The sequence below is a fragment of the Salvelinus sp. IW2-2015 genome, linkage group LG19, assembly GCF_002910315.2.
Source record: "Salvelinus sp. IW2-2015 linkage group LG19, ASM291031v2, whole genome shotgun sequence".
Taxonomy (NCBI): Eukaryota; Metazoa; Chordata; class Actinopteri; order Salmoniformes; family Salmonidae; genus Salvelinus; species Salvelinus sp. IW2-2015.
This window is the reverse complement of record NC_036859.1, coordinates 5,342,436-5,353,694: the sequence shown is the minus strand read 5'-3', so window position 1 is coordinate 5,353,694 and position 11,259 is coordinate 5,342,436. Positions and strand designations below refer to the sequence as shown.

The 11,259-nt window shown below is 48.7% G+C and overlaps 1 pseudogene; it reads right to left on the bottom strand.

Annotated features, from left to right (window-relative positions):
- Positions 1-6,021, bottom strand: part of LOC111979547 (pre-mRNA-processing factor 6-like) — a 13,525-nt pseudogene extending 7,504 nt beyond the window's left edge.
- Positions 6,022-11,259: the final 5,238 nt, after the last annotated feature.

The following is an 11,259-nucleotide window of genomic DNA, read 5'->3' as shown; positions in this document are numbered from 1 at the left end:
AATCAACGAATCCTCCATCAAAACATAAATAACATTGACAAATATCAACTACCTCCATCAAAACATACAACTTGTTAATCTAATAATGAAAAGCTATTTCAATCAATCGTTGCACAATGGACCAATAAATACTAACTACAACTATCATATACCCCTAGCAATGTCTGTGCCATTTGTTGATACTGTAATTATAAATTAGTATGCACCATAAAAGGCAAGTAAACATTGTATCACAGCATGGGCTTTATTKTTTTTTCCTAATATGATTTTACAAAAGATGACCAATGCAGAAATAATGTCACTCAAGAGCATGAATATCCAGAAACAAAAGGCTTATTTGATCRTTTTCRATTTGAACTGAGAGCTGAGCTATTGTTCTCTATGGGCCTCTCTACCTCTCCTTTGTCCTTGCCCTCTGCCTTTTACTTGGTCCATTCTTGCAAACAGCAACAGAGGTGACCTCTTTATCCATGAATAAGGACTGATTAATGATTGAACAATTGTGCAAAGAAGTCAGGCACATGTGCAGAAGAGGTTCACATTCATGAGTGTAATTTGTATCAGCTGTGACCAAATGTTTTAATTTTGTTTGTCATGATTTACTCAACTGAGTTTTGCGTCTTTTGTAGAGAGTTGTATTTACTGTTTGCTAAAATGTGTGTATGAAAGCAATGAGATGTGCCTTTACAGCTTTTGCAAATTGTCACGATCGTGTGGAGGAGAGACGGACCAAGGCCGCCAGCGGGATATGAATACATCTTCTTATTTAGAACGACGAAGATGAAACACGAAACGAAACACTATACAAACTATACAAAAACAACAAACGACCGTGAAAGTTAAAACGTAGTGCACACACACATGCTAACAAACAATCAACATAGACATACCTAGACACATACACTCACACACAAACCCATACACTACAACCAACACCCCCTATACCATATAATCACCCAAAACACACACATACCCCATGTTCACACCCTGACCTAACTAAAATAATAAAGAAAACAAAAAAACTAAGGCCAGGGCGTGACAGTACCCCCCAAAAGTGCGGACTTCCGCCGCAAAACCTGACATATAAAGGGAGGGTCCGGGATGGGCCCTAATATGGCGGCGGCTCGGGTGCGGGACGTGGCCCCCACTCCAGCATTGTCAATATCCGCTTCGGTGTCTCTTGGTAGACCCTAGCTGACTGGCGGATTCAGCCGATCCCGGCTGACTGGCAACTCTGGCTGCCCATGGCTGCGGGCGACTCTGGTGCCCATGGCTGCGCGGCGGCTCTGGACGCTCATGGCTGGCTGACGGCTCTGACGCTCATGGCTCGCTGGCGCTCTGGCAGATCCTGTCTGGTTGGCGGCTCTGGCAGATCCTGTCTGTTGGCGGCTCTGGCAGATCCTGTCTGGTTGGCGGGTCTGGCAGATCCTGTTCTGGTTGGCGGCTCTGGCAGATCCTGTCTGGTTCGGCTCTCAGATCTGTCTGAGTGGCGGCTCTGCAGATCCTGTCTGGTTGGCGGCTCTGGCAGATACTGTCTGGTTGGCGGCTCTGGCAGATCCTGTCTGACTAATGGCTCTAGCGGCTCCTGACTGACGAACGGCTCTGACGGCTCGGGACAGACGGGCGGCACTAATGGCTCGGGACAGACGGATGGCTCATGCAGACGGATGCTCAGAGCACTGGGCAGACGGATGGCTCAGACGGCACTGGCAAGACGATGGCTCAGACGACTGGCAGACGGATGGCTCAGATGGCGCTGGGGAGACGGATGGCTCAGATGGCGCTGGTGGAGACGGATGCTCAGATGGCGCTGGGAACGGATGGCTCAGATGGCGCTGGGGAGACGGATGGCTCTGGCCGGATGAGGCGCACTGTAGCCTGGTGCGTGGTGCCGAACTGGTGGTACCGGGCTGAGACACGCATCTCAAGGCTAGTGCGCGGAGAAGGAACAGGGCATACTGGACCCTGGATTATGCACATTAGGCCTAGTTGCGTGGTGCCGCACTGGTTGGTACCGGCTGGGGACACGCACTTCAAGGCTAGTGCGGGGAAGCAGCAACAGGATGCACAGGACTCTGCGGAACGCACAGGAGACTTGGTTGCGTGGCGTAGCACAGGTGGTAATGGGTGGGAGACACGCACCATTGGACGAGTGGCGTGGAGGAGGAACAGGGCTCTGGAGACACACTGGAAGCCTGGTGCGTGGTGTAGGCACTGGTGGAACTGGACTGGGCGGGGAGGTGGCGCCGGAAATACGCGGACCGTGAGGCGTACTGACTCCCTTGAGCACCGAGGCCTGCCCAACCTTACCTGGTTGAATGGTTCCGTCGCGCCCCAGTGCGGGGAGGGTGAATAACCCGCACCGGGCTATGTAGGCGAACCGGGGACACCATGCGTAAGGCTGGTGCCATGTAAGCGCGCCGAGGAGACGCACTGGAGGACCAGACGCGTTGAGCCGGCTTTATGGCACCTGGCTCAATGCCCAATCTAGCCCTACCAGTGCGGGGAGGTGGAATAACCCGCACCGGCCTATGAACACGTACAGGAGACACCGTGCGCTCTACTGCGTAACACGGTGTCGCCCGTACTTCCCGCTCTCCACGGTTAGCCTGGGAAGTGGCGCAGGTCTCCTACCTGCCCTCGGCCCACTACCTCTAGCCTCCCCCCAGAAAATTTTTGGTTGTACTTGCGGGCTTCCAGCCTTGCCTCCTGCTGCCTCCTCATATCGCTCCTCTCGGCTTTCGCTGCCTCCAGCTCTTCACGAGGGAGGCGATATCTCCCGTTGTTGCCCAAGGTCCCTTTCCATCCAAAAATCTCCTCCCATGTCCTAAGAATCCTTTGTTCCTTGCTCCTGTTGCCACTGATCACGCTGCTTGATCCTTGTTTGGTGGGTAATTCTGTCACGATCGTGTGGAGGAGAGACGGACCAAGGCGCAGGGATATGAATACATCTTCTTTTATTAGAACGACGAAGATGAAACACGAAACCAAACACTTATACAAACTATACAAAAACAACAAACGACCGTGAAGTTATAAACGTAGTGCACACACACATGCTACAAACGTTCAACATAGACATACCTAGACACATACACCTCAACACAATCCCATACACTACAACCAAACACCCCCCTATACCATATAATCACCCAAAACACACACATACCCCATGTCACACCCTGACCTAACTAAAATAATAAGAAAACAAATAATACTAAGGCCAGGCGTGACAAAAATATAATACTGTGAGCTCATTAGGTTATGATGGAGATCAATGGACCCCAGTTTCATTAAAAAGTTGTCTTAGCAATCACTTAGAATGAATATGTTGCCATTCTAGGTTCAGTCACTACTCATAAAACATATTAAGAACTTTTAATATTCAGAACATTTAAACACCGTAAAAAAACACCATACTGCCAAAAATGTGAAAAATATTGTCATATATTTTGACCATCTTGCCCAYCCCCAATGTGTTTSTGTGTGTGCCTGTGTGTGTACTAACCCCCTGCAGTGGGTCCACGTGGTGTGGTACCACGTCTCCTGTGGTCAGGTGTTTGGAGAAGAAGCTGTCTGGTATAGAGGTGAGTTTCTCATCGCGAGGGTTCCTCTGACGCTTGTTCCTGGCATCGTCAACCTCTGGGATACTCAGCAACTCCTCCTCTGACATTCCTGACAGCTTCCTCTACAGAGATAGAGAGATAGAGAGAGAGAGAGAGAGAGAGCGAGAGAGAGGGAGTTGGCAGCACAGTATGTCCCAGCTTGCCACAAGCTGAGGGAGGAAACAAAATGTAATCTTTTTCCATGAATTTTAAGTAATAGACAATTCAACCGAGTACATGCTTAACTAAATGACAGCAGAGACAGAATACAATATGGAATTTTATTGAATAGTTTGGGCTAGGCCTCGTCTCTGAGGAATGCTCCTCAGAGCCAGATGCTGATGACAGGTTGCTCTATGCTGGGAGAATGGGGATCCGATGAAGGGACTTCAGTTGGTGGTGGTGGAAGGTCGTTGGAAGGCTGTTGAAAGGAAAGTGATTATTGCAAGAGTGCGCCCATAAGTTAATCAGCAACCGTGGCGAGCCATTCTCATAGGCTAAAGTTAATAGGTGAATGACATTCTGCATGCTTGCTAATAGTAAAGGAGGAGAGACATGACGCTACCTTATAAATACCTGCCATGCTGATAAGGTACCATAGATACCTGCTATGTTGATGAGGTACCATAGATACCTGCTATGCTGATAAGGTACCATAGATACCTGCTATGCTGATAAGGTACCATAGATACCTGCTATGCTGATAAGGTACCATAGATACCTGCGATGCTGATAAGGTACCATAGATACCTGCTATGCTGATAAGGTACCATAGATACCTGCTATGCTTATGAGGTACCATAGATACCTGCAATGCTTATGAGGTAACGTTATAACCATTAGAGAGAGTGAGTGTTTCTACCAGAAAGGTTAATCAGCAACCGGCGAGCCATTCTTCATAGGCTAAAGTTAATAGGTGAATGACATTCTGCATGCTTGCTAATAGTAAAGGAGGAGAGACATGACGCTACCTTTAAAATACCTGCCATGCTGATAAGGTACCATAGATACCTGCTATGTTGATGAGGTACCATAGATACCTGCTATGCTGATAAGGTACCATAGATACCTGCTATGCTGATAAGGTACCATAGATACCTGCTATGCTGATAAGGTACCATAGATACCTGCTATGCTGATAAGGTACCATAGATACCTGCTATGCTGATAAGGTACCATAGATACCTGCTATGCTGATAAGGTACCATAGATACCTGCTATGCTTATGAGGTACCATAGATACCTGCAATGCTTATGAGGTAACGTTATAACACATTAGAGAGAGTGAGTGTTTTCTACCAGAAAGTCGGTTGGCCCTCTTTGATGTCACGTAGGTTGAGACGTTGCTGTTTTCATTTTATAAAGCCCTTTTACAACAAGTCCCACTGTACCTAACATCGTTACTAAACTTTAGACATACAAGCTAGCACACCCGTCTCAGGGATGGCTAACTACATTTAACATTTAAGTCATTTAGCAGACGCTCTTATCCAGAGCGACTTACAAATTGGTGCATTTCACCTTATGACATCCAGTGGAACAGCCACTTTACAATAGTGCATCTAAATCTTTTAGGGGGGGGGTGTTGGAGAGGAGGGGGGGGGGGCGGGGGGGGGAGAAGGATTACTTTATCCTATCCCTAGGTATTCTCTTAAAGAGGTGGGGTTTCAGGGTGTCTCCGGAAGGTGGTGATTGACTCCGCTGTCCTGGCGTCGTGAGGGAGTTTTGTTTCCACCATGGGGGGCCAGAGCAAGCGAACAGTTTTGACTGGGCTGAGCGGAACTGTACTTCCTCAGTGTAGGGAGGCGAGCAGGCCAGAGGTGGATGAACGCAGTGCCCTTGTTTGGGTGTAGGGCCTGATCAGAGCCTGGAGGTACTTAGGTGCCGTTCCCCTCACAGCTCCGTAGGCAAGCACCATGGTCTTGTAGCGGATGCGAGCTTCAACTGGAAGCCAGTGGAGAGAGCGAGGAGCGGGGTGACGTGGAGAACTTGGGAAGTTGAACACCAGACGGGCTGCGGCGTTCTGGGATGAGTTGTAGGAGTTTAATGGCACAGGCAGGGAGCGCCAGCCAACAGCGAGTTGCAGTAATCCAGACGGGGAGATGACAAGTGCCTGGATTAGGACCTGCGCCGCTTCCTGTGTGAGGCAGGGTCGTACTCTGCGGATGTTGTAGAGCATGAACCTACAGGAACGGGCCACCGCCTTGATGTTAGTTGAGAACGACAGGGTTGTTGTCTCAGGAATCACGCCGAGGTTCTTAGCGCTCTGGCGGAGGCCACAATGGGTAGTTGTCAACCGGTGATGGCGAATCATGGAACGGGCAGTCCTTCCCCGGAGGAAGAGCAGCTCCGTCTTGCCGAGGTTCAGCTTAGGTGGTGCATCCGTCCATCCACACTGATATGTCTGCCCAGACATGCAGAGATGCGATTCGCCACCTGGTCATTCAGAAGGGGGAAAGGAGAAAGATTTGTTGTGTGTCGTCTGCCATAGCATGATAGGAGAGACCATGTGAGGTTATGACAGAGCCAAGTGACTCTTGGTGTATAGCGAGAATAGGAGAGGGCCTGAAACAGAGCCCTGGGGGCACAGTGGTGAGAGCACGTGGTGAGGAGACAGCACTTCTCGCCACGCCACTCTGGTAGGAGCGATCCTGTCAGGTAGGACGCAAATCAAGCGTGGGCCGCGCCGGAGATGCCCAACTCGGAGAGGGTGGGAGAGGGGATCTGATGTTCACAAGTATCGAAAGCAGCGATTAGGCTAGAAGGTATGAGAGCAGAGGAGAGAGAGTTTTAGCTTTAGCAGTGCGGAGCGCCTCCGTGATACAGAGAAGAGCAGTCTCAGTTGAATGACTATCTTTGAAACCTGGACTGATTTTGGATCAAGAAAGGTCATTCTGAAGAGAGATAGCGGAGAAGCTGGCCAAGGACGGCACGCTTCAAGAGTTTTGGAGAGGAAGAAGAAAGGAAGATTATCTGGTCGTAGTTGTTGACATCGGAGCATCGATGTGTGTAGGTTTTTTCAAGAAGGTGCAACTCTCGCTCTCTTGAAGACGGAAGGGACGTAGCCAGCGCGTCAGGGATGAGTTTCATGAGCGAGGTGAGGTAAGGAGAAGTCTCCGGAAATGGTCTGGAGAAGAGAGGAGGGGATAGGGTCAAGCGCGGCTAGGTGTTGGGCGGCCGGGCCGTCACAAGACGCGAGATTCATCTGGAGAGAGAGGGGAGAAAGAGGGTCAGAGGCACAGGGTTAGGGCAGTGTGAGCGAATACCACCGGCTGTGTCGTTTTGACTTGCAAAACGGGATCGGATGTCGTCGACCTTCTTTTCAAAATGCGTTGACGAAGTCATCTGCAGAAGGAGGAGGGAGGGGGGGGGCGAGGGCGGAGCGTAGAGGATCGGTAGGGTAGGGGAGGAAGAAGAAGTGGCAAAGAGCTTCCTTAGGTTAGAGGCAGATGCTTGGAATTTATAGAGTGGTAGAAAGTGGTTTGCAGCAGAGGACAAAGAGGAATGTAGAGAGGAGGGATGAAAGGATGCCAGTCCGCAGGGAGGCCGAGTTTTCCTCCATTGCCGCTCGCGCTTGCCCGGAGGGCCCTGTTCTGTGAGCTCGCAAATGAGTCGTCAGAGCCACGGAGCGGGAGGGAGGACCGAGCCGGCCTGGAGGATAGGGGACATAGAAATCAAAGGATGCAGAAAGGGAGGAGAGGAGGGTTGATGAGGAGCAGGATCAGGAGATAGGTTGGAGAAGGTTAGCAGAGGGAAGAGATGATAGGATGGAAGAGGAGAGGGTAGCGGGGGAGAGAGAGCGAAGTTTGGACGGCGATACCATCCGAGTGGGCAGTGTGGAACCACAGAGGAATCCAGGTCTGGAAGCGTAGGTCGGAGCTTGAGGCGCAAGTTTCGCTCATGACCGGCTTCAATGTGAGCCGAATAACACGTGATGGTCACGGTATTGCTGCCTTCGTGCGCTGACGGGGAGTGAGGTAGTCTCCAAAAGAAATGAATGGGCAAGATCGCAACGTCACGCGTACATGTTGTTAAGCGCATGAGAGCTGAGAGGGTATGCTCCTAGGAGTTAGTCCAAGGTATGTCAGCCTGAGACTTGAGGGGATTCTTGTAGGCTTTGATTTTCTGATATGGTGTATAGTTGAATGAGGTACGTGGTAACTTGACAGCATAGGAAAAGATGAGGTCGACGTATGCATGCTTGGAGTAAGGGTGGAAAGAGTGAAGACACTGGGGGTGAGGCTCAAAAGAGGAGAGGAGTGGAAAGAAGGAGGCAGAGACGAAGGAAGGTCAAAGGGTAGACGTGGGGAGGTTAAGTCGCCCAGAACTGTGAGAGGTAGCCGTCCTCAGGAAAGGCTTATCAAGGCATCAAGCTCATTGATGAACCTCCGAGGGAACCTGGAAGGGCGATAATGATAAGGTGTAAGCTGAAAGGGCTGGTAACTGTGACAGATGAATTCAAAGGAGGCGATAGACAGATGGTAAGCGGGAGAAGAGAGAATGACACTGGGAGAGATGAGGATCCGTGCACCACCCGCTGACCAGAAGCTCTCGGGGTGTGCGAGAACCGTGGCGGACGAGAGAAGCAGTAGGAGTAGCAGTGTTATCTGTGGTGATCCATGTTTCCGTCAGTGCCAAGAAGTCGAGGGACTGGAGGGGAGGCATAGGCTGAGATAACTCTGCCTGGTGCCGCAGATCGGCAGTTCAACGCTACGGACCTGGACCCAGTTGGGCTGCGTGCTGGGACCCCAGATTAGGGTGGCCGGCGGCCCACGCGGTGTGGAGCGTTTGTATGGTCTGTGCAGAGAGGAAGAACAGGGATAGACGACACATAGTTGACAGGCTACAGAAGAGGACTAAGCTAATGCAAAGGAGATTGGAATGGCACAGTGGACTACGCGTCTCGAATGTTCAGAAAGTTAAGCTTACGTAGCAAGAATCTTATTGACTAGAATGTATTAAGATGATACAGTACTGCTGAAGTAGGCTAGCTGGCAGTGCTGCGTTGTGACTTTGTAGGCTAGCTGCAGTGGCGCGTTGTTGACACTACACTAATCAAGTCGTTCCGTTGAGTGTAATAGTTTCTACAGTTGCTGCTATTCGGGGGCTAGCTGGCTAGCTAGCAGTGTTGATTACGTTACGTTGCGTAAAAAACGACATAGCTGGCTAGCTAACCTAGAAAAAATCGCCTAGACTACACAATTATCTTTTGATACAATAAGACGGGCTTACATAAGATCGGCTATGTAGCTAGCTGTGTAGCTAGCTACGATCAAACAAATCCAGCCGTTGTACTGTAATGAAATGAAATGAAAATGTGATACTACCTGTGGAGCGAAGCGGAATGCGACCGGGTTGTTGAGTGCGGAAGTTCTATTCGGTAGACGTTGGCTAGCTGTTGGCTAACTAGCAGTGTCTCCTATTGTTAAGGACGACAAATAGCTGGCTAGCTAACCTCGGTAAATTAAGATAATCACTCTAAAAACTACACACTCTAAACTACACAATTTATCTTGGATACGAAGACAGCAAAGACAACTATGTAGCTAGCTAACACTACACAATCAAGTCGTTCAGTTGAGTGTGTAATATGTTGCTACAGTGTTGATTACGTTACGTTGCGTTAAAAGAACGACAGTAGCTGGCTAGCTAACCTAGAATCGCTCTAGACTACACAATTATCTTTGATACAAAGACGGCTATGTAGCTAGCTGTGTAGCTAGCCTACGATCAAACAAATCCAACCGTTGTACTGTAATGAAATGAAATAAAATGTGATACTACCTGTGGAGCGAAGCGGAATGCGACCGGGTTGTTGAGTGCGGAAGTTCTATTCGGTAGACGTTGGCTAGCTGTTGGCTAACTAGCAGTGTCTCCTATGTAAGGACGACAATAGCTGGCTAGCTAACCTCGCGTAAATTAAGATTATCACTCTAAAACTACACACTCTAAACTACACAATTATCTTGGATACGAAGACAGCAAAGACAACTATGTAGCTAGCTAACACTACACTAAATCAAGTCGTTCAGTTGAGTGTAATAGTTTGCTACAGTGCTGCTATTCGGTAGACGGTGGACGTTTGCTAGCGGGCTAGCTGCTGGGCAGATAGCAGTGTGACTGCGTTAGACGGACGTAATCGATAATTACGCAATTTATTTTGATACAAAGACGGCTATGTAGCTAGCTAAGAGAGAAATTGCTAAGATTAGACAAATCAAACCGTTGTACTATAATTGAATGTAATGAAATTGTAATGAAAAGTTATACTACCTGCGGACAAAGCGCAAATGCGACCGCTCGCTCTAACCCGGAAACTATGGAAATGATTTGGTCTCCACTGAGTTGCACCTTATTTGTGGGCCATCTTCAAAATGTTCTCAAATCTGGTGTTCTGTTTGCCTCAGAAAGCTAATTGAGGTCCTTATTGGTGTTTCTTTTTTTTTTTTTATCGTGTTTTTTTTCTTTCTTGCATTTTGTTTATATTTTTGTTTTTTGTGTGTGTTTTTTCTGTTTATCTATCTAATTGTAAAAGAGACCATGGTCTCATCATGACTCCCTGATAAATGTATTAAATAAATAAAACTAAATACATAGCTTGTTGGCTTGATCCAGATAGGGGTGAAGAGCTCTGAGTCGCTACCGTGGATACTGTCGTGCACAACGAACATATGTGGCAGAGGCCCTGATGTGTGCTCTTTCCTGCATCCAAACTTTCCACTCGTCGCACTTTCGCAGCCGCTTCACATCCACTTCCTCTGAAAGCTCTTTACAACCTGACTACAGGGAGATTCTGGTTTTCTGTGGCCCGAGATGATGCAATTTCTTTGAAGTCCTCGTCAGTGCGTAGGAGGCATCACTTTGAGGAATGTCACTCCGTTCACAAACCCCCCCTCCTGAGACAGTGATGTTCTTTTAGCCCACCCTCCTGAGACAGTGATGTTCTTGAGCCCACCCTTCCTGTGACAGTGATGTTCTTGAGCCCACCCTTCCTGGTGACAGTGATGTTCTTGATCTCACCCTTCCTCAGACAGTGATGTTTGAGCCCACCTCCTGTACAGTGATGTTCTGAGCCACCCTTCCTGTGACAGTGATGTTCTTGAGCCCACCCTTCCTGTGACAGTCATGTTTCTTGAGCCCACCCTTCCTGTGACCAGTTCGATTGTTCTTGAGCCCACCCTTCCTGTGACAGTGATGTTCTTGAGCCCACCCTTCCTGTGACAGTCATGTTCTTGAGCCCACCCTTCCTGTGACAGTGATGTTCTTGAGCCCACCCTTCCTGTGACAGTGATGTTCTTGAGCCCACCCTTCTGTGACAGTGATGTTCTTGAGCCCACCCTTCCTTGTTGACAGTGATGTTCTTGAGCCCACCCTTCCTGTGACAGTCATGTTCTTGGAGCCCACCCTTCCTGTGACAGTCATGTTTCTTGAGCCCACCTTCCTGTGACAGTCATGTTCTTGAGCCCACCCTTCCTGTGACAGTGATGTTAGTATTACCCTGCTGTTCATATTGCTTCAATTAATAACAATACACCATCATAAATAGTTTTCCCACATGCTTTTTAATTTTAATAATTGTTTTTTGCTATTAGAAATATTTATTTTTTTAAATGAGCTAATTCTAGTTGTCTGTGTGTTGTGTGTGTGTTAAATA